The following is a 22,340-nucleotide window of genomic DNA, read 5'->3' on the forward strand; positions in this document are numbered from 1 at the left end:
TTTTTGCCCGATTTCTGTGCCTTTCGCCCCTTGTGCGCTCCTCGACCCCAGCCGCTGCTTCCCTGCGGCCCCGCCCCCCTCGCGCCCCCATTTGCCGCTCCCTCCCGCCTCCCGCCTCCCAGCTGCTCCTCCCTCCCCCCTCCCTTCTTAATGGCTGGCGCTGCGCGTCGCCAGTGAGCGAATTCGGACCTGGTTCAGGTCCTGAACTCGCCCCTCACGACCGCAGCACCAACCTGCTGCCTTCTGCCTCTGCCCCACGACCACGCTGCCGTCTGCGTGTTCGAGGCCCTCCTCCACCCGCAGGCATCCTCCTGCGCCTCATCCCTGGTGGCTAGTGGGCTCACTTGACCCGAGTGCCGCTTCCGCCGTCCCGTAAGTTTGTTTTTCAGCTTTTTTCCGCTTTTCTGCGCCTCGCCGCCGGCGCTTTTTGCCCCATTGTGCCCCCCTGATTGCTGTCTCCCCGATCGTATTTAGTCCCAGTATTGTGTCCATATTGTGTTTTTTCCTGCATTTGTGACTGTTTTTGCCCGATTTCTGTGCCTTTCGCCCCTTGTGCGCTCCTCGACCCCAGCCGCTGCTTCCCTGTGGCCCCGCCCCCCTCGCGCCCCCATTTGCCGCTCCCTCCCGCCTCCCGCCTCCCAGCTGCTCCTCCCTCCCCCCTCCCTTCTTAATGGCTGGCGCTGCGCGTCACCAGTGAGCGAATTCGGACCTGGTTCAGGTCCTGAACTCGCCCCTCACGACCGCAGCACCAACCTGCTGCCTTCTGCCTCTGCCCCACGACCACGCTGCCGTCTGCGTGTTCGAGGCCATCCTCCACCCGCAGGCATCCTCCTGCGCCTCATCCCTGGTGGCTAGTGGGCTCACTTGACCCGAGTGCCGCTTCCGCCGTCCCGTAAGTTTGTTTTTCAGCTTTTTTCAGCTTTTCTGCGCCTCGCCGCCGGCGCTTTTTGCCCCATTGTGCCCCCCTGATTGCTGTCTCCCCGATCGTATTTAGTCCCAGTATTGTGTCCATATTGTGTTTTTTCCTGCATTTGTGACTGTTTTTGCCCGATTTCTGTGCCTTTCGCCCCTTGTGCGCTCCTCGACCCAGCCGCTGCTTCCCTGCGGCCCCGCCCCCACTCGCGCCCCCCATTTGCCGCTCCCTCCCACCTCCCGCCTCCCAGCCGCTCCTCCCTCCCACCTCCCTTCTTAATGGCTGGCGCTGCGCGTCGCCAGTGAGCGAATTCGGACCTGGTTCAGGTCCTGAACTCGCCCCTCACGACCGCAGCACCAACCTGCTGCCTTCTGCCTCTGCCCCACGACCACGCTGCCGTCTGCGTGTTCGAGGCCCTCCTCCACCCGCAGGCATCCTCCTGCGCCTCATCCCTGGTGGCTAGTGGGCTCACTTGACCCGAGTGCCGCTTCCGCCGTCCCGTAAGTTTGTTTTTCAGCTTTTTTCCGCTTTTCTGCGCCTCGCCGCCGGCGCTTTTTGCCCCATTGTGCCCCCCTGATTGCTGTCTCCCCGATCGTATTTAGTCCCAGTATTGTGTCCATATTGTGTTTTTTCCTGCATTTGTGACTGTTTTTGCCCGATTTCTGTGCCTTTCGCCCCTTGTGCGCTCCTCGACCCCAGCCGCTGCTTCCCTGCGGCCCTGCCCCCCTCGCGCCCCCATTTGCCGCTCCCTCCTGCCTCCCGCCTCCCAGCTGCTCCTCCCTCCCCCCTCCCTTCTTAATGGCTGGCGCTGCGCGTCGCCAGTGAGCGAATTCGGACCTGGTTCAGGTCCTGAACTCGCCCCTCACGACCGCAGCACCAACCTGCTGCCTTCTGCCTCTGCCCCACGACCACGCTGCCGTCTGCGTGTTCGAGGCCCTCCTCCACCCGCAGGCATCCTCCTGCGCCTCATCCCTGGTGGCTAGTGGGCTCACTTGACCCGAGTGCCGCTTCCGCCGTCCCGTAAGTTTGTTTTTCAGCTTTTTTCCGCTTTTTCTGCGCCTCGCCGCCGGCGCTTTTTGCCCCATTGTGCCCCCCTGATTGCTGTCTCCCCGATCGTATTTAGTCCCAGTATTGTGTCCATATTGTGTTTTTTCCTGCATTTGTGACTGTTTTTGCCCGATTTCTGTGCCTTTCGCCCCTTGTGCGCTCCTCGACCCCAGCCGCTGCTTCCCTGCGGCCCCGCCCCCCTCGCGCCCTCCATTTGCCGCTCCCTCCCGCCTCCCGCCTCCCAGCTGCTCCTCCCTCCCCCCTCCCTTCTTAGTGGCTGGCGCTGCGCGTCGCCAGTGAGCGAATTCGGACCTGGTTCAGGTCCTGAACTCGCCCCTCACGACCGCAGCACCAACCTGCTGCCTTCTGCCTCTGCCCCACGACCACGCTGCCGTCTGCGGTGTTCGAGGCCCTCCTCCACCCGCAGGCATCCTCCTGCGCCTCATCCCTGGTGGCTAGTGGGCTCACTTGACCCGAGTGCCGCTTCCGCCGTCCCGTAAGTTTGTTTTTCAGCTTTTTTCCGCTTTTCTGCGCCTCGCCGCCGGCGCTTTTTGCCCCATTGTGCCCCCCTGATTGCTGTCTCCCCGATCGTATTTAGTCCCAGTATTGTGTCCATATTGTGTTTTTTCCTGCATTTTTGACTGTTTTTGCCCGATTTCTGTGCCTTTCGCCCCTTGTGCGCTCCTCGACCCCAGCCGCTGCTTCCCTGCGGCCCCGCCCCCCTCGCGCCCCCATTTGCCGCTCCCTCCCGCCTCCCGCCTCCCAGCTGCTCCTCCCTCCCCCTCCCTTCTTAATGGCTGGCGCTGCGCGTCGCCAGTGAGCGAATTCGGACCTGGTTCAGGTCCTGAACTCGCCCCTCACGACCGCAGCACCAACCTGCTGCCTTCTGCCTCTGCCCCACGACCACGCTGCCGTCTGCGTGTTCGAGGCCCTCCTCCACCCGCAGGCATCCTCCTGCGCCTCATCCCTGGTGGCTAGTGGGCTCACTTGACCCGAGTGCCGCTTCCGCCGTCCCGTAAGTTTGTTTTTCAGCTTTTTTCCGCTTTTCTGCGCCTCGCCGCCGGCGCTTTTTGCCCCATTGTGCCCCCCTGATTGCTGTCTCCCCGATCGTATTTAGTCCCAGTATTGTGTCCATATTGTGTTTTTTCCTGCATTTGTGACTGTTTTTGCCCGATTTCTGTGCCTTTCGCCCCTTGTGCGCTCCTCGACCCCAGCCCAGCCTGCTTCCCTGCGGCCCCGCCCCCCTCGCGCCTCCATTTGCCGCTCCCTCCCGCCTCCCGCCTCCCAGCTGCTCCTCCCTCCCCCCTCCCTTCTTAATGGCTGGCGCTGCGCGTCGCCAGTGAGCGAATTCGGACCTGGTTCAGGTCCTGAACTCGCCCCTCACGACCGCAGCACCAACCTGCTGCCTTCTGCCTCTGCCCCACGACCACGCTGCCGTCTGCGTGTTCGAGGCCCTCCTCCACCCGCAGGCATCCTCCTGCGCCTCATCCCTGGTGGCTAGTGGGCTCACTTGACCCGAGTGCCGCTTCCGCCGTCCCGTAAGTTTGTTTTTCAGCTTTTTTCCGCTTTTCTGCGCCTCGCCGCCGGCGCTTTTTGCCCCATTGTGCCCCCCTGATTGCTGTCTCCCCGATCGTATTTAGTCCCAGTATTGTGTCCATATTGTGTTTTTTCCTGCATTTGTGACTGTTTTTGCCCGATTTCTGTGCCTTTCGCCCCTTGTGCGCTCCTCGACCCCAGCCGCTGCTTCCTGCGGCCCCGCCCCCCTCGCGCCCCCATTTGCCGCTCCCTCCCGCCTCCCGCCTCCCAGCTGCTCCTCCCTCCCCCCTCCCTTCTTAATGGCTGGCGCTGCGCGTCGCCAGTGAGCGAATTCGGACCTGGTTCAGGTCCTGAACTCGCCCCTCACGACCGCAGCACCAACCTGCTGCCTTCTGCCTCTGCCCCACGACCACGCTGCCGTCTGCGTGTTCGAGGCCCTCCTCCACCCGCAGGCATCCTCCTGCGCCTCATCCCTGGTGGCTAGTGGGCTCACTTGACCCGAGTGCCGCTTCCGCCGTCCCGTAAGTTTGTTTTTCAGCTTTTTTCCGCTTTTCTGCGCCTCGCCGCCGGCGCTTTTTGCCCCATTGTGCCCCCTGATTGCTGTCTCCCCGATCGTATTTAGTCCCAGTATTGTGTCCATATTGTGTTTTTTCCTGCATTTGTGACTGTTTTTGCCCGATTTCTGTGCCTTTCGCCCCTTGTGCGCTCCTCGACCCCAGCCGCTGCTTCCCTGCGGCCCCCGCCCCCCTCGCGCCCCCATTTGCCGCTCCCTCCCGCCTCCCGCCTCCAGCTGCTCCTCCCTCCCCCCTCCCTTCTTAATGGCTGGCGCTGCGCGTCGCCAGTGAGCGAATTCGGACCTGGTTCAGGTCCTGAACTCGCCCCTCACGACCGCAGCACCAACCTGCTGCCTTCTGCCTCTGCCCCACGACCACGCTGCCGTCTGCGTGTTCGAGGCCCTCCTCCACCCGCAGGCATCCTCCTGCGCCTCATCACTGGTGGCTAGTGGGCTCACTTGACCCGAGTGCCGCTTCCGCCGTCCCGTAAGTTTGTTTTTCAGCTTTTTTCCGCTCTTCTGCGCCTCGCCGCCGGCGCTTTTTGCCCCATTGTGCCCCCCTGATTGCTGTCTCCCCGATCGTATTTAGTCCCAGTATTGTGTCCATATTGTGTTTTTTCCTGCATTTGTGACTGTTTTTGCCCGATTTCTGTGCCTTTCGCCCCTTGTGCGCTCCTCGACCCCAGCCGCTGCTTCCCTGCGGCCCCGCCCCCCTCGCGCCCCCATTTGCCGCTCCCTCCCGCCTCCCGCCTCCCAGCTGCTCCTCCCTCCCCCCTCCCTTCTTAATGGCTGGCGCTGCGCGTCGCCAGTGAGCGAATTCGGACCTGGTTCAGGTCCTGAACTCGCCCCTCACGACCGCAGCACCAACCTGCTGCCTTCTGCCTCTGCCGCACGACCACGCTGCCGTCTGCGTGTTCGAGGCCCTCCTCCACCCGCAGGCATCCTCCTGCGCCTCATCCCTGGTGGCTAGTGGGCTCACTTGACCCAAGTGCCGCTTCCGCCGTCCCGTAAGTTTGTTTTTCAGCTTTTTTCCGCTTTTCTGCGCCTCGCCGCCGGCGCTTTTTGCCCCATTGTGCCCCCCTGATTGCTGTCTCCCCGATCGTATTTAGTCCCAGTATTGTGTCCATATTGTGTTTTTTCCTGCATTTGTGACTGTTTTTGCCCGATTTCTGTGCCTTTCGCCCCTTGTGCGCTCCTCGACCCCCAGCCGCTGCTTCCCTGCGGCCCCGCCCCCCTCGCGCCCCCATTTGCCGCTCCCTCCCGCCTCCCGCCTCCCAGCTGCTCCTCCCTCCCCCCTCCCTTCTTAATGGCTGGCGCTGCGCGTCGCCAGTGAGCGAATTCGGACCTGGTTCAGGTCCTGAACTCGCCCCTCACGACCGCAGCACCAACCTGCTGCCTTCTGCCTCTGCCCCACGACCACGCTGCCGTCTGCGTGTTCGAGGCCCTCCTCCACCCGCAGGCATCCTCCTGCGCCTCATCCCTGGTGGCTAGTGGGCTCACTTGACCCGAGTGCCGCTTCCGCCGTCCCGTAAGTTTGTTTTTCAGCTTTTTTCCGCTTTTCTGCGCCTCGCCGCCGGCGCTTTTTGCCCCATTGTGCCCCCCTGATTGCTGTCTCCCCGATCGTATTTAGTCCCAGTATTGTGTCCATATTGTGTTTTTTCCTGCATTTGTGACTGTTTTTGCCCGATTTCTGTGCCTTTCGCCCCTTGTGCGCTCCTCGACCCCAGCCGCTGCTTCCCTGCGGCCCCCGCCCCCCTCGCGCCCCCATTTGCCGCTCCCTCCCGCCTCCCGCCTCCCAGCTGCTCCTCCCTCCCCCTCCCTTCTTAATGGCTGGCGCTGCGCGTCGCCAGTGAGCGAATTCGGACCTGGTTCAGGTCCTGAACTCGCCCCTCACGACCGCAGCACCAACCTGCTGCCTTCTGCCTCTGCCCCACGACCACGCTGCCGTCTGCGTGTTCGAGGCCCTCCTCCACCCGCAGGCATCCTCCTGCGCCTCATCCCTGGTGGCTAGTGGGCTCACTTGACCCGAGTGCCGCTTCCGCCGTCCCGTAAGTTTGGTTTTTCAGCTTTTTTCCGCTTTTCTGCGCCTCGCCGCCGGCGCTTTTTGCCCCATTGTGCCCCCCTGATTGCTGTCTCCCCGATCGTATTTAGTCCCAGTATTGTGTCCATATTGTGTTTTTTTCCTGCATTTGTGACTGTTTTTGCCCGATTTCTGTGCCTTTCGCCCCTTGTGCGCTCCTCGACCCCAGCCGCTGCTTCCCTGCGGCCCCGCCCCCCTCGCGCCCCCCATTTGCCGCTCCCTCCCGCCTCCCGCCTCCCAGCTGCTCCTCCCTCCCCCCTCCCTTCTTAGTGGCTGGCGCTGCGCGTCGCCAGTGAGCGAATTCGGACCTGGTTCAGGTCCTGAACTCGCCCCTCACGACCGCAGCACCAACCTGCTGCCTTCTGCCTCTGCCCCACGACCACCGCTGCCGTCTGCGTGTTCGAGGCCCTCCTCCACCCGCAGGCATCCCTCCTGCGCCTCATCCCTGGTGGCTAGTGGGCTCACTTGACCCGAGTGCCCGCTTCCGCCGTCCCGTAAGTTTGTTTTTCCGCTTTTTTCCGCTTTTCTGCGCCTCGCCGCCGGCGCTTTTTGCCCCATTGTGCCCCCCTGATTGCTGTCCTCCCCGATCGTATTTAGTCCCAGTATTGTGTCCATATTGTGTTTTTTCCCTGCATTTGTGACTGTTTTTGCCCGATTTCTGTGCCTTTCGCCCCTTGTGCGCTCCTCGACCCCAGCCGCTGCTTCCCTGCGGCCCCCGCCCCCCTCGCGCCCCCCCATTTGGCCGCTCCCTCCCGCCTCCCGCCTCCCAGCTGCTCCTCCCTCCCCCCCTCCCTTCTTAATGGCTGGCGCTGCGCGTCGCCAGTGAGCGAATTCGGACCTGGTTCAGGTCCTGAACTCGCCCCTCACGACCGCAGCACCAACCTGCTGCCTTCTGCCTCTGCCCCACGACCACGCTGCCGTCTGCGTGTTCGAGGCCCTCCTCCACCCGCAGGCATCCTCCTGCGCCTCATCCCTGGTGGCTAGTGGGCTCACTTGACCCGAGTGCCGCTTCCGCCGTCCCGTAAGTTTGTTTTTCAGCTTTTTTCCGCTTTTCTGCGCCTCGCCGCCGGCGCTTTTTGCCCCCATTGTGCCCCCCTGATTGCTGTCTCCCCGATCGTATTTAGTCCCAGTATTGTGTCCATATTGTGTTTTTTCCTGCATTTGTGACTGTTTTTGCCCGATTTCTGTGCCTTTCGCCCCTTGTGCGCTCCTCGACCCCAGCCGCCTGCTTCCCTGCGGCCCCGCCCCCCTCGCGCCCCCATTTGCCGCTCCCTCCCGCCTCCCGCCTCCCAGCTGCTCCTCCCTCCCCCCTCCCTTCTTAATGGCTGGCGCTGCGCGTCGCCAGTGAGCGAATTCGGACCTGGTTCAGGTCCTGAACTCGCCCCTCACGACCGCAGCACCAACCTGCTGCCTTCTGCCTCTGCCCCACGACCACGCTGCCGTCTGCGTGTTCGAGGCCCTCCTCCACCCGCAGGCATCCTCCTGCGCCTCATCCCTGGTGGCTAGTGGGCTCACTTGACCCGAGTGCCGCTTCCGCCGTCCCGTAAGTTTGTTTTTCAGCTTTTTTCCGCTTTTCTGCGCCTCGCCGCCGGCGCTTTTTGCCCCATTGTGCCCCCCTGATTGCTGTCTCCCCGATCGTATTTAGTCCCAGTATTGTGTCCATATTGTGTTTTTTCCTGCATTTGTGACTGTTTTTGCCCGATTTCTGTGCCTTTCGCCCCTTGTGCGCTCCTCGACCCCAGCCGCTGCTTCCCTGCGGCCCCGCCCCCCTCGCGCCCCCCATTTGCCGCTCCCTCCCGCCTCCCGCCCCCTCCCAGCTGCTCCTCCCTCCCCCCTCCCTTCTTAATGGCTGGCGCTGCGCGTCGCCAGTGAGCGAATTCGGACCTGGTTCAGGTCCTGAACTCGCCCCTCACGACCGCAGCACCAACCTGCTGCCTTCTGCCTCTGCCCCACGACCACGCTGCCGTCTGCGTGTTCGAGGCCCTCCTCCACCCGCAGGCATCCTCCTGCGCCTCATCCCTGGTGGCTAGTGGGCTCACTTGACCCGAGTGCCGCTTCCGCCGTCCCGTAAGTTTGTTTTTCAGCTTTTTTCTGCTTTTCTGCGCCTCGCCGCCGGCGCTTTTTGCCCCATTGTGCCCCCCTGATTGCTGTCTCCCCGATCGTATTTAGTCCCAGTATTGTGTCCATATTGTGTTTTTTCCTGCATTTGTGACTGTTTTTGCCCGATTTCTGTGCCTTTCGCCCCTTGTGCGCTCCTCGACCCCAGCCGCTGCTTCCCTGCGGCCCCACCCCCCTCGCGCCCCCATTTGCCGCTCCCCCCCGCCTCCCGCCTCCCAGCTGCTCCTCCCTCCCCCCTCCCTTCTTAATGGCTGGCGCTGCGCGTCGCCAGTGAGCGAATTCGGACCTGGTTCAGGTCCTGAACTCGCCCCTTACGACCGCAGCACCAACCTGATGCCTTCTGCCTCTGCCCCACGACCACGCTGCCGTCTGCGTGTTCGAGGGCCCTCCCTCCACCCGCAGGCACCCTCCTGCGCCTCATCCCTGGTGGCTAGTGGGCTCACTTGACCCGAGTGCCGCTTCCGCCGTCCCGTAAGTTTGTTTTTCAGCTTTTTTCCGCTTTTCTGCGCCTCGCCGCCGGCGCTTTTTGCCCCATTGTGCCCCCCTGATTGCTGTCTCCCCGATCGTATTTAGTCCCAGTATTGTGTCCATATTGTGTTTTTTCCTGCATTTGTGACTGTTTTTGCCCGATTTCTGTGCCTTTCGCCCCTTGTGCGCTCCTCGACCCCAGCCGCTGCTTCCCTGCAGCCCCGCCCCCCCCTCGCGCCCCCCATTTGCCGCTCCCTCCCGCCTCCCAGCTGCTCCTCCCTCCCCCCTCCCTTCTTAATGGCTGGCGCTGCGCGTCGCCAGTGAGCGAATTCGGACCTGGTTCAGGTCCTGAACTCGCCCCCTCACGACCGCAGCACCAACCTGCTGCCTTCTGCCTCTGCCCCACGACCACGCTGCCGTCTGCGTGTTTGAGGCCCTCCTCCACCCGCAGGCATCCTCCTGCGCCTCATCCCTGGTGGCTAGTGGGCTCACTTGACCCGAGTGCCGCTTCCGCCGTCCCGTAAGTTTGTTTTTCAGCTTTTTTCCGCTTTTCTGCGCCTCGCCGCCGGCGCTTTTTTGCCCCATTGTGCCCCCCCTGATTGCTGTCTCCCCGATCGTATTTAGTCCCAGTATTGTGTCCATATTGTGTTTTTTCCTGCATTTGTGACTGTTTTTGCCCGATTTCTGTGCCTTTCGCCCCTTGTGCGCTCCTCGACCCCAGCCGCTGCTTCCCTGCGGCCCCGCCCCCCTCGTGCCCCCATTTGCCGCTCCCTCCCGCCTCCCGCCTCCCAGCTGCTCCTCCCTCCCCCCTCCCTTCTTAATGGCTGGTGCTGCGCGTCGCCAGTGAGCGAATTCGGACCTGGTTCAGGTCCTGAACTCGCCCATCACGACCGCAGCACCAACCTGCTGCCTTCTGCCTCTGCCCCACGACCACGCTGCCGTCTGCGTGTTCGAGGCCCTCCTCCACCCGCAGGCATCCTCCTGCGCCTCATCCCTGGTGGCTAGTGGGCTCACTTGACCCGAGTGCCGCTTCCGCCGTCCCGTAAGTTTGTTTTTCAGCTTTTTTCCGCTTTTCTGCGCCTCGCCGCCGGCGCTTTTTGCCCCATTGTGCCCCCCTGATTGCTGTCTCCCCCGATCGTATTTAGTCCCAGTATTGTGTCCATATTGTGTTTTTTCCTGCATTTGTGACTGTTTTTGCCCGATTTCTGTGCCTTTCGCCCCTTGTGCGCTCCTCGACCCCAGCCACTGCTTCCCTGCGGCCCCGCCCCCCTCGCGCCCCCCATTTGCCGCTCCCTCCCGCCTCCCGCCTCCCAGCTGCTCCTCCCTCCCCCCTCCCTTCTTAATGGCTGGCGCTGCGCGTCGCCAGTGAGCGAATTCGGACCTGGTTCAGGTCCTGAACTCGCCCCCTCACGACCGCAGCACCAACCTGCTGCCTTCTGCCTCTGCCCCACGACCACGCTGCCGTCTGCGTGTTCGAGGCCCTCCTCCACCCGCAGGCATCCTCCTGCGCCTCATCCTGGTGGCTAGTGGGCTCACTTGACCCGAGTGCCGCTTCCGCCGTCCCGTAAGTTTGTTTTTCAGCTTTTTTCCGCTTTTCTGCGCCTCGCCGCCGGCGCTTTTTGCCCCATTGTGCCCCCCTGATTGCTGTCTCCCCGATCGTATTTAGTCCCAGTATTGTGTCCATATTGTGTTTTTTCCTGCATTTGTGACTGTTTTTGCCCGATTTCTGTGCCTTTCGCCCCTTGTGCGCTCCTCGACCCCAGCCGCTGCTTCCCTGCGGCCCCGCCCCCCCTCACGCCCCCATTTGCCGCTCCCTCCCGCCTCCCCGCCTCCCCAGCTGCTCCTCCCTCCCCCCCTCCCTTCTTAATGGCTGGCGCTGCGCGTCGCCAGTGAGCGAATTCGGACCTGGTTCAGGTCCTGAACTCGCCCCTCACGACCGCAGCACCAATCTGCTGCCTTCTGCCTCTGCCCCACGACCACGCTGCCGTCTGCGTGTTCGAGGCCCTCCTCCACCCGCAGGCATCCTCCTGCGCCTCATCCCTGGTGGCTAGTGGGCTCACTTGACCCGAGTGCCGCTTCCGCCGTCCCGTAAGTTTGTTTTTCAGCTTTTTTCCGCTTTTCTGCGCCTCGCCGCCGGCGCTTTTTGCCCCATTGTGCCCCCCTGATTGCTGTCTCCCCGATCGTATTTAGTCCCAGTATTGTATCCATATTGTGTTTTTTTCCTGCATTTGTGACTGTTTTTGCCCGATTTCTGTGCCTTTCGCCCTTGTGCGCTCCTCGACCCCAGCCGCTGCTTCCCTGCGGCCCCGCCCCCCTCGCGCCCCCCATTTGCCGCTCCCTCCCGCCTCCCGCCTCCCAGCTGCTCCTCCCTCCCCCCTCCTTCTTAATGGCTGGCGCTGCGCGTCGCCAGTGAGCGAATTCGGACCTGGTTCAGGTCCTGAACTCGCCCCTCACGACCGCAGCACCAACCTGCTGCCTTCTGCCTCTGCCCCACGACCACGCTGCCGTCTGCGTGTTCGAGGCCCTCCTCCACCCGCAGGCATCCTCCTGCGCCTCATCCCTGGTGGCTAGTGGGCTCACTTGACCCGAGTGCCGCTTCCGCCGTCCCGTAAGTTTGTTTTTCAGCTTTTTTCCGCTTTTCTGCGCCTCGCCGCCGGCGCTTTTTGCCCCATTGTGCCCCCCTGATTGCTGTCTCCCCGATCGTATTTAGTCCCAGTATTGTGTCCATATTGTGTTTTTTCCTGCATTTGTGACTGTTTTTGCCCGATTTCTGTGCCTTTCGCCCCTTGTGCGCTCCTCGACCCCAGCCGATGCTTCCCTGCGGCCCGCCCCCCTCGTGCCCCCATTTGCCGCTCCCTCCCGCCTCCCGCCTCCCAGCTGCTCCTCCCTCCCCCCCTCCCTTCTTAATGGCTGGCGCTGCGCGTCGCCAGTGAGCGAATTCAGACCTGGTTCAGGTCCTGAACTCGCCCCTCACGACCGCAGCACCAACCTGCTGCCTTCTGCCTCTGCCCCACGACCACGCTGCCGTCTGCGTGTTCGAGGCCCTCCTCCACCCGCAGGCCATCCTCCTGCGCCTCATCCCTGGTGGCTAGTGGGCTCACTTGACCCGAGTGCCGCTTCCCCGCCGTCCCGTAAGTTTGTTTTTCAGCTTTTTTCAGCTTTTCTGCGCCTCGCCGCCGGCGCTTTTTGCCCCCATTGTGCCCCCCTGATTGCTGTCTCCCCGATCGTATTTAGTCCCAGTATTGTGTCCATATTGTGTTTTTTCCTGCATTTGTGACTGTTTTTGCCCGATTTCTGTGCCTTTCGCCCCTTGTGCGCTCCTCGACCCCAGCCGCTGCTTCCCTGTGGCCCCGCCCCCCTCGCGCCCCCATTTGCCGCTCCCTCCCGCTCCCGCCTCCCAGCTGCTCCTCCCTCCCCCCTCCCTTCTTAATGGGCTGGCGCTGCGCGTCGCCAGTGAGCGAATTCGGACCTGGTTCAGGTCCTGAACTCGCCCCTCACGACCGCAGCACCAACCTGCTGCCTTCTGCCTCTGCCCCACGACCACGCTGCCGTCTGCGTGTTCGAGGCCCTCCTCCACCCGCAGGCATCCTCCTGCGCCTCATCCCTGGTGGCTAGTGGGCTCACTTGACCCGAGTGCCGCTTCCGCCGTCCCGTAAGTTTGTTTTTCAGCTTTTTTCCGCTTTTCTGCGCCTCGCCGCTGGCGCTTTTTGCCCATTGTGCCCCCTGATTGCTGTCTCCCCGATCGTATTTAGTCCCAGTATTGTGTCCATATTGTGTTTTTTCCTGCATTTGTGACTGTTTTTGCCCGATTTCTGTGCCTTTCGCCCCTTGTGCGCTCCTCGACCCCAGCCGATGCTTCCCTGCGGCCCGCCCCCCCCTCGCGCCCCCATTTGCCGCTCCCTCCCGCCTCCCGCCTCCCAGCTGCTCCTCCCTCCCCCCTCCCTTCTTAATGGCTGGCGCTGCGCGTCGCCAGTGAGCGAATTCGGACCTGGATCAGGTCCTGAACTCGCCCCTCACGACCGCAGCACCAACCTGCTGCCTTCTGCCTCTGCCCCACGACCACCGCTGCCGTCTGCGTGTTCGAGGCCCTCCTCCACCCGCAGGCATCCTCCTGCGCCTCATCCCTGGTGGCTAGTGGGCTCACTTGACCCGAGTGCCGCTTTCGCCGTCCCGTAAGTTTGTTTTTCAGCTTTTTTCCGCTTTTCTGCGCCTCGCCGCCGGCGCTTTTTGCCCCATTGTGCCCCCCCTGATTGCTGTCCCCGATCGTATTTAGTCCCAGTATTGTGTCCATATTGTGTTTTTTCCTGCATTTGTGACTGTTTTTGCCCGATTTCTGTGCCTTTCGCCCCTTGTGCGCTCCTCGACCCCAGCCGCTGCTTCCCTGCGGCCCCGCCCCCCTCGCGCCCCCCATTTGCCGCTCCCTCCCGCCTCCCGCCTCCCAGCTGCTCCTCCCTCCCCCCTCCCCTTCTTAATGGCTGGCGCTGCGCATCGCCAGTGAGCGAATTCGGACCTGGTTCAGGTCCTGAACTCGCCCCTCACGACCGCAGCACCAACCTGCTGCCTTCTGCCTCTGCCCACGACCACGCTGCCGTCTGCGTGTTCGAGGCCCCTCCTCCACCCGCAGGCATCCTCCTGCGCCTCATCCCTGGTGGCTAGTGGGCTACTTGACCCGAGTGCCGCTTCCGCCGTCCCGTAAGTTTGTTTTTCAGCTTTTTCCGCTTTTCTGCGCCTCGCCTCCGGCGCTTTTTGCCCCATTGTGCCCCCCTGATTGCTGTCTCCCCGATCGTATTTAGTCCCAGTATTGTGTCCATATTGTGTTTTTTCCTGCATTTGTGACTGTTTTTGCCCGATTTCTGTGCCTTTCGCCCCTTGTGCGCTCCTCGACCCCAGCCGCTGCTTCCCTGCGGCCCCGCCCCCCTCGCGCCCCCATTTGCCGCTCCCTCCCGCCTCCCGCCTCCCAGCTGCTCCTCCCTCCCCCCTCCCTTCTTAATGGCTGGCGCTGCGCGTCGCCAGTGAGCGAATTCGGACCTGGATCAGGTCCTGAACTCGCCCCTCACGACCGCAGCACCAACCTGCTGCCTTCTGCCTCTGCCCCACGACCACGCTGCCGTCTGCGTGTTCGAGGCCTTCCTCCACCCGCAGGCATCCTCCTGCGCCTCATCCCTGGTGGCTAGTGGGCTCACTTGACCCGAGTGCCGCTTCCGCCGTCCCGTAAGTTTGTTTTTCAGCTTTTTTCCGCTTTTCTGCGCCTCGCCTCTGGCGCTTTTTTGCCCCATTGTGCCCCCCTGATTGCTGTCTCCCCGATCGTATTTAGTCCCCAGTATTGTGTCCATATTGTGTTTTTTCCTGCATTTGTGACTGTTTTTGCCCGATTTCTGTGCCTTTCGCCCCTTGTGCGCTCCTCGACCCCAGCCGCTGCTTCCCTGCGGCCCCGCCCCCCTCGCGCCCCCCATTTGCCGCTCCCTCCCGCCTCCCGCCTCCCAGCTGCTCCTCCCTCCCCCCTCCCTTCTTAATGGCTGGCGCTGCGCGTCGCCAGTGAGCGAATTCGGACCTGGTTCAGGTCCTGAACTCGCCCCTCACGACCGCAGCACCAACCTGCTGCCTTCTGCCTCTGCCCCACGACCACGCTGCCGTCTGTGTGTTCGAGGCCCTCCTCCACCCGCAGGCATCCTCCTGCGCCTCATCCCTGGTGGCTAGTGGGCTCACTTGACCCGAGTGCCGCTTCCGCCGTCCCGTAAGTTTGTTTTTCAGCTTTTTTCCGCTTTTCTGCGCCTCGCCGCCGGCGCTTTTTGCCCCATTGTGCCCCCCTGATTGCTGTCTCCCCGATCGTATTTAGTCCCAGTATTGTGTCCATATTGTGTTTTTTCCTGCATTTGTGACTGTTTTTGCCCGATTTCTGTGCCTTTCGCCCCTTGTGCGCTCCTCGACCCCAGCCGCTGCTTCCCTGCGGCCCCGCCCCCCTCGCGCCCCCATTTGCCGCTCCCCTCCCGCCTCCCGCCTCCCAGCTGCTCCTCCCTCCCCCCTCCCTTCTTAATGGCTGGCGCTGCGCGTCGCCAGTGAGCGAATTCGGACCTGGTTCAGGTCCTGAACTCGCCCCTCACGACCGCAGCACCAACCTGCTGCCTTCTGCCTCTGCCCCCACGACCACGCTGCCGTCTGCGTGTTCGAGGCCCTCCTCCACCCGCAGGCATCCTCCTGCGCCTCATCCCTGGTGGCTAGTGGGCTCACTTGACCCGAGTGCCGCTTCCGCCGTCCCGTAAGTTTGTTTTTCAGCTTTTTTCCGCTTTTCTGCGCCTCGCCGCCGGCGCTTTTTGCCCCATTGTGCCCCCCTGATTGCTGTCTCCCCGATCGTATTTAGTCCCAGTATTGTGTCCATATTGTGTTTTTTCCTGCATTTGTGACTGTTTTTGCCCGATTTCTGTGCCTTTCGCCCCTTGTGCGCTCCCTGACCCCAGCCGCTGCTTCCCTGCGGCCCCGCCCCCCCTCGCGCCCCCATTTGCCGCTCCCCTCCCCGCCTCCCGCCTCCCAGCTGCTCCTCCCTCCCCCCCTCCCTTCTTAATGGCTGGCGCTGCGCGTCGCCAGTGAGCGAATTCGGACCTGGTTCAGGTCCTGAACTCGCCCCTCACGACCGCAGCACCAACCTGCTGCCTTCTGCCTCTGCCCCACGACCACGCTGCCGTCTGCGTGTTCGAGGCCCTCCTCCACCCGCAGGCATCCTCCTGCGCCTCATCCCTGGTGGCTAGTGGGCTCACTTGACCCGAGTGCCGCTTCCGCCGTCCCGTAAGTTTGTTTTTTCAGCTTTTTTCCGCTTTTCTGCGCCCTCGCCGCCGGCGCTTTTTGCCCCATTGTGCCCCCCTGATTGCTGTCTCCCCGATCGTATTTAGTCCCAGTATTTTGTCCATATTGTGTTTTTTCCTGCATTTGTGACTGTTTTTGCCCGATTTCTGTGCCTTTCGCCCCTTGTGCGCTCCTCGACCCCAGCCGCTGCTTCCCTGCGGCCCCGCCCCCCTCGCGCCCCCCCATTTGCCGCTCCCTCCCGCCTCCCGCCTCCCAGCTGCTCCTCCCTCCCCCCTCCCTTCTTAATGGCTGGCGCTGCGCGTCGCCAGTGAGCGAATTCGGACCTGGATCAGGTCCTGAACTCGCCCCTCACGACCGCAGCTCCAACCTGCTGCCTTCTGCCTCTGCCCACGACCACCGCTGCCGTCTGCGTGTTCGAGGCCCTCCTCCACCCGCAGGCATCCTCCTGCGCCTCATCCCTGGTGGCTAGTGGGCTCACTTGACCCGAGTGCCGCTTCCGCCGTCCCGTAAGTTTGTTTTTCAGCTTTTTTTCCGCTTTTCTGCGCCTCGCCGCCGGCGCTTTTTGCCCCATTGTGCCCCCCTGATTGCTGTCTCCCCGATCGTATTTAGTCCCAGTATTGTGTCCATATTGTGTTTTTTCCTGCATTTGTGACTGTTTTTGCCCGATTTCTGTGCCTTTCGCCCCTTGTGCGCTCCCTGACCCCAGCCGCTGCTTCCCTGCGGCCCCGCCCCCCCTCGCGCCCCCCATTTGCCGCTCCCCTCCCGCCTCCCCGCCTCCCAGCTGCTCCTCCCTCCCCCCTCCTTCTTAATGGCTGGCGCTGCGCGTCGCCAGTGAGCGAATTCCGGACCTGGTTCAGGTCCTGAACTCGCCCCTCACGACCGCAGCACCAACCTGCTGCCTTCTGCCTCTGCCCCACGACCACGCTGCCGTCTGCGTGTTCGAGGCCCTCCTCCACCCGCAGGCATCCTCCTGCGCCTCATCCCTGGTGGCTAGTGGGCTCACTTGACCCGAGTGCCGCTTCCGCCGTCCCGTAAGTTTGTTTTTCAGCTTTTTTCCGCTTTTCTGCGCCTCGCCGCCGGCGCTTTTTGCCCCATTGTGCCCCCCTGATTGCTGTCTCCCCGATCGTATTTAGTCCCAGTATTGTGTCCATATTGTGTTTTTTCCTGCATTTGTGACTGTTTTTGCCCGATTTCTGTGCCTTTCGCCCCTTGTGCGCTCCTCGACCCCAGCCGCTGCTTCCCTGCGGCCCCGCCCCCCTCGCGCCCCCATTTGCCGCTCCCTCCCGCCTCCCGCCTCCCAGCTGCTCCTCCCTCCCCCCCTCCCTTCTTAATGGCTGGCGCTGCGCGTCGCCAGTGAGCGAATTCGGACCTGGTTCAGGTCCTGAACTCGCCCCTCACGACCGCAGCACCAACCTGCTGCCTTCTGCCTCTGCCCCATGACCACGCTGCCGTCTGCGTGTTCGAGGCCCTCCTCCACCCGCAGGCATCCTCCTGCGCCTCATCCCTGGTGGCTAGTGGGCTCACTTGACCCGAGTGCCGCTTCCGCCGTCCCGTAAGTTTGTTTTTCAGCTTTTTTCCGCTTTTCTGCGCCTCGCCGCCGGCGCTTTTTGCCCCATTGTGCCCCCCTGATTGCTGTCTCCCCCGATCGTATTTAGTCCCAGTATTGTGTCCATATTGTGTTTTTTCCTGCATTTGTGACTGTTTTTGCCCGATTTCTGTGCCTTTCGCCCCTTGTGCGCTCCTCGACCCCAGCCGCTGCTTCCCTGCGGCCCCGCCCCCCCTCGCGCCCCCCATTTGCCGCTCCCTCCCGCCTCCCGCCTCCCAGCTGCTCCTCCCTCCCTCCTCCCTTCTTAATGGCTGGCGCTGCGCGTCGCCAGTGAGCGAATTCGGACCTGGTTCAGGTCCTGAACTCGCCCCTCACGACCGCAGCACCAACCTGCTGCCTTCTGCCTCTGCCCCACGACCACGCTGCCGTCTGCGTGTTCGAGGCCCTCCTCCACCCGCAGGCATCCTCCTGCGCCTCATCCCTGGTGGCTAGTGGGCTCACTTGACCCGAGTGCCGCTTCCGCCGTCCCGTAAGTTTGTTTTTTCAGCTTTTTTCCGCTTTTCTGCGCCTCGCCGCAGGCGCTTTTTGCCCCATTGTGCCCCCCTGATTGCTGTCTCCCCGATCGTATTTAGTCCCAGTATTGTGTCCATATTGTGTTTTTTCCTGCATTTGTGACTGTTTTTGCCCGATTTCTGTGCCTTTCGCCCCTTGTGCGCTCCTCGACCCCAGCCGCTGCTTCCCTGCGGCCGCGCCCCCCATTTGCCGCTCCCTCCCGCCTCCCGCCTCCAGCTGCTCCTCCCTCCCCCCTCCCTACTTAATGGCTGGCGCTGCGCGTCGCCAGTGAGCGAATTCGGACCTGGTTCAGGTCCTGAACTCGCCCCTCACGACCGCAGCACCAACCTGCTGCCTTCTGCCTCTGCCCCACGACCACGCTGCCGTCTGCGTGTTCGAGGCCCTCCTCCACCCGCAGGCATCCTCCTGCGCCCTCATCCCTGGTGGCTAGTGGGCTCACTTGACCCGAGTGCCGCTTCCGCCGTCCCGTAAGTTTGTTTTTCAGCTTTTTTCCGCTTTTCTGCGCCTCGCCGCCGGCGCTTTTTGCCCCATTGTGCCCCCCTGATTGCTGTCTCCCCGATCGTATTTAGTCCCAGTATTGTGTCCATATTGTGTTTTTTCTTGCATTTGTGACTGTTTTTGCCCGATTTCTGTGCCTTTCGCCCCTTGTGCGCTCCTCGACCCCAGCCGCTGCTTCCCTGCGGCCCCGCCCCCCTCGCGCCCCCATTTGCCGCTCCCCTCCCGCCTCCCGCCTCCCAGCTGCTCCTCCCTCCCCCCTCCCTTCTTAATGGCTGGCGCTGCGCGTCGCCAGTGAGCGAATTCGGACCTGGTTCAGGTCCTGAACTCGCCCCTCACGACCGCAGCACCAACCTGCTGCCTTCTGCCTCTGCCCCACGACCACGCTGCCGTCTGCGTGTTCGAGGCCCTCCTCCACCCGCAGGCATCCTCCTGCGCCTCATCCCTGGTGGCTAGTGGGCTCACTTGACCCGAGTGCCGCTTCCGCCGTCCCGTAAGTTTGTTTTTCAGCTTTTTTCCGCTTTTCTGCGCCTCGCCGCCGGCGCTTTTTGCCCCATTGTGCCCCCCTGATTGCTGTCTCCCCGATCGTATTTAGTCCCAGTATTGTGTCCATATTGTGTTTTTTCCTGCATTTGTGACTGTTTTTGCCCGATTTCTGTGCCTTTCGCCCCTTGTGCGGTCCTCGACCCCAGCCGCTGCTTCCCTGCGGCCCCGCCCCCCTCGCGCCCCCCATTTGCCGCTCCCCTCCCGCCTCCCGCCTCCCAGCTGCTCCTCGCTCCCCCCTCCCTTCTTAATGGCTGGCGCTGCGCGTCGCCAGTGAGCGAATTCGGACCTGGTTCAGGTCCTGAACTCGCCCCTCACGACCGCAGCACCAACCTGCTGCCTTCTGCCTCTGCCCCACGACCACGCTGCCGTCTGCGTGTTCGAGGCCCTCCTCCACCCGCAGGCATCCTCCTGCGCCTCATCCCTGGTGGCTAGTGGGCTCACTTGACCCGAGTGCCGCTTCCGCCGTCCCGTAAGTTTGTTTTTCAGCTTTTTTCCGCTTTTCTGCGCCTCGCCGCCGGCGCTTTTTGCCCCATTGTGCCCCCCTGATTGCTGTCTCCCCGATCGTATTTAGTCCCAGTATTGTGTCCATATTGTGTTTTTTCCTGCATTTGTGACTGTTTTTGCCCGATTTCTGTGCCTTTCGCCCCTTGTGCGCTCCTCGACCCCAGCCCCTGCTTCCCTGCGGCCCCGCCCCCCCTCGCGCCCCCATTTGCCGCTCCCTCCCCGCCTCCCGCCTCCCAGCTGCTCCTCCCTCCCCCCTCCCTTCTTAATGGCTGGCGCTGCGCGTCGCCAGTGAGCGAATTCGGACCTGGTTCAGGTCCTGAACTCGCCCCTCACGACCGCAGCACCAACCTGCTGCCTTCTGCCTCTGCCCCACGACCACGCTGCCGTCTGCGTGTTCGAGGCCCCTCCTCCCACCCGCAGGCATCCTCCTGCGCCTCATCCCAGGTGGCTAGTGGGCTCACTTGACCCGAGTGCCGCTTCCGCCGTCCCGTAAGTTTGTTTTTCAGCTTTTTTCCGCTTTTTCTGCGCCTCGCCGCCGGCGCTTTTTGCCCCATTGTGCCCCCCTGATTGCTGTCTCCCCGATCGTATTTAGTCCCAGTATTGTGTCCATATTGTGTTTTTTCCTGCATTTGTGACTGTTTTTGCCCGATTTCTGTGCCTTTCGCCCCTTGTGCGCTCCTCGACCCCAGCCGCTGCTTCCCTGCGGCCCTGCCCCCCTCGCGCCCCCCATTTGCCGCTCCCTCCCGCCTCCCCACCTCCCAGCTGCTCCTCCCTCCCCCCTCCCCTCTTAATGGCTGGCGCTGCGCGTCGCCAGTGAGCGAATTCGGACCTGGTTCAGGTCCTGAACTCGCCCCTCACGACCGCAGCACCAACCTGCTGCCTTCTGCCTCTGCCCCACGACCACGCTGCCGTCTGCGTGTTCGAGGCCCTCCTCCACCCGCAGGCATCCTCCTGCGCCTCATCCCTGGTGGCTAGTGGGCTCACTTGACCCGAGTGCCGCTTCCGCCGTCCCGTAAGTTTGTTTTTCAGCTTTTTTCCGCTTTTCTGCGCCTCGCCGCCGGCGCTTTTTGCCCCATTGTGCCCCCCTGATTGCTGTCTCCCCGGTCGTATTTAGTCCCAGTATTGTGTCCATATTGTGTTTTTTCCTGCATTTGTGACTGTTTTTGCCCGATTTCTGTGCCTTTCGCCCCTTGTGCGCTCCTCGACCCCAGCCGCTGCTTCCCTGCGGCCCCCGCCCCCCTCGCGCCCCCCATTTGCCGCTCCCTCCCGCCTCCCCGCCTCCCAGCTGCTCCTCCCTCCCCCCTCCCTTCTTAATGGCTGGTGCTGCGCGTCGCCAGTGAGCGAATTCGGGACCTGGTTCAGGTCCTGAACTCGCCCCTCACGACCGCAGCACCAACCTGCTGCCTTCTGCCTCTGCCCCACGACCACGCTGCCGTCTGCGTGTTCGAGGCCCTCCTCCACCCGCAGGCATCCTCCTTCGCCTCATCCCTGGTGGCTAGTGGGCTCACTTGACCCGAGTGCCGCTTCCGCCGTCCCCGTAAGTTTGTTTTTCAGCTTTTTTCGCTTTTCTGCGCCTCGCCGCCGGCGCTTTTTGCCCCCATTGTGCCCCCCTGATTGCTGTCTCCCCCGATCGTATTTAGTCCCAGTATTGTGTCCATAATTGTGTTTTTTTCCTGCATTTGTGACTGTTTTTGCCCGATTTCTGTGCCTTTCGCCCCCTTGTGCGCTCCTCGACCCCAGCCGCTGCTTCCCTGCGGCCCCGCCCCCCTCGCGCCCCCCATTTGCCGCTCCCTCCCGCCTCCCGCCTCCCAGCTGCTCCTCCCTCCCCCCCTCCCTTCTTAATGGCTGGCGCTGCGCGTCGCCAGTGAGCGAATTCGGACCTGGTTCAGTTCCTGAACTCGCCTCTCACGACCGCAGCACCAACCTGCTGCCTTCTGCCTCTGCCCCACGACCACGCTGCCGTCTGCGTGTTCGAGGCCCTCCTCCACCCCGCAGGCATCCTCCTGCGCCTCATCCCTGGTGGCTAGTGGGCTCACTTGACCCGAGTGCCGCTTCCGCCGTCCCGTAAGTTTGTTTTTCAGCTTTTTTCCCGCTTTTCTGCGCCTCGCCGCCGGCGCTTTTTGCCCCCATTGTGTCCCCCTGATTGCTGTCTCCCCGATCGTATTTAGTCCCAGTATTGTGTCCATATTGTGTTTTTTCCTGCATTTGTGACTGTTTTTGCCCGATTTCTGTGCCTTTCGCCCCTTGTGCGCTCCTCGACCCCAGCCGCTGCTTCCCCTGCGGCCCCGCCCCCCTCGCGCCCCCATTTGCCGCTCCCCTCCCGCCTCCCGCCTCCCAGCTGCTCCTCCCCTCCCCCCTCCCTTCTTAATGGCTGGCGCTGCGCGTCGCCAGTGAGCGAATTCGGACCTGGTTCAGGTCCTGAACTCGCCCCTCACGACCGCAGCACCAACCTGCTGCCTTCTGCCTCTGCCCCCACGACCACGCTGCCGTCTGCGTGTTCGAGGCCCTCCTCCACCCGCAGGCATCCTCCTGCGCCTCATCCCTGGTGGCTAGTGGGCTCACTTGACCCGAGTGCCCGCTTCCGCCGTCCCGTAAGTTTGTTTTTCAGCTTTTTTCCGCTTTTCTGCGCCTCGCCGCCGGCGCTTTTTGCCCCATTGTGCCCCCCTGATTGCTGTCTCCCCGATCGTATTTAGTCCCCAGTATTGTGTCCATATGTGTTTTTTCCTGCATTTGTGACTGTTTTTGCCCGATTTCTGTGCCTTTCGCCCCTTGTGCGCTCCTCGACCCCAGCCGCTGCTTCCCTGCGGCCCCGCCCCCCCTCGCGCCCCCCATTTGCCGCTCCCTCCCGCCTCCCGCCTCCCAGCTGCTCCCTCCCCTCCCCCCTCCCTTCTTAATGGCTGGCGCTGCGCGTCGCCAGTGAGCAAATTCGGACCTGGTTCAGGTCCTGAACTCGCCTCTCACGACCGCAGCACCAACCTGCTGCCTTCTGCCTCTGCCCCACGACCACGCTGCCGTCTGCGTGTTCGAGGCCCCTCCTCCCACCCGCAGGCATCCTCCTGCGCCCTCATCCCTGGTGGCTAGTGGGCTCACTTGACCCGAGTGCCGCTTCCGCCGTCCCGTAAGTTTGTTTTTCAGCTTTTTTCCGCTTTTCTGCGCCTCGCCG

Source organism: Pleurodeles waltl, chromosome 7 (genome assembly GCF_031143425.1).
Source record: "Pleurodeles waltl isolate 20211129_DDA chromosome 7, aPleWal1.hap1.20221129, whole genome shotgun sequence".
NCBI classification, from domain to species: domain Eukaryota; kingdom Metazoa; phylum Chordata; class Amphibia; order Caudata; family Salamandridae; genus Pleurodeles; species Pleurodeles waltl.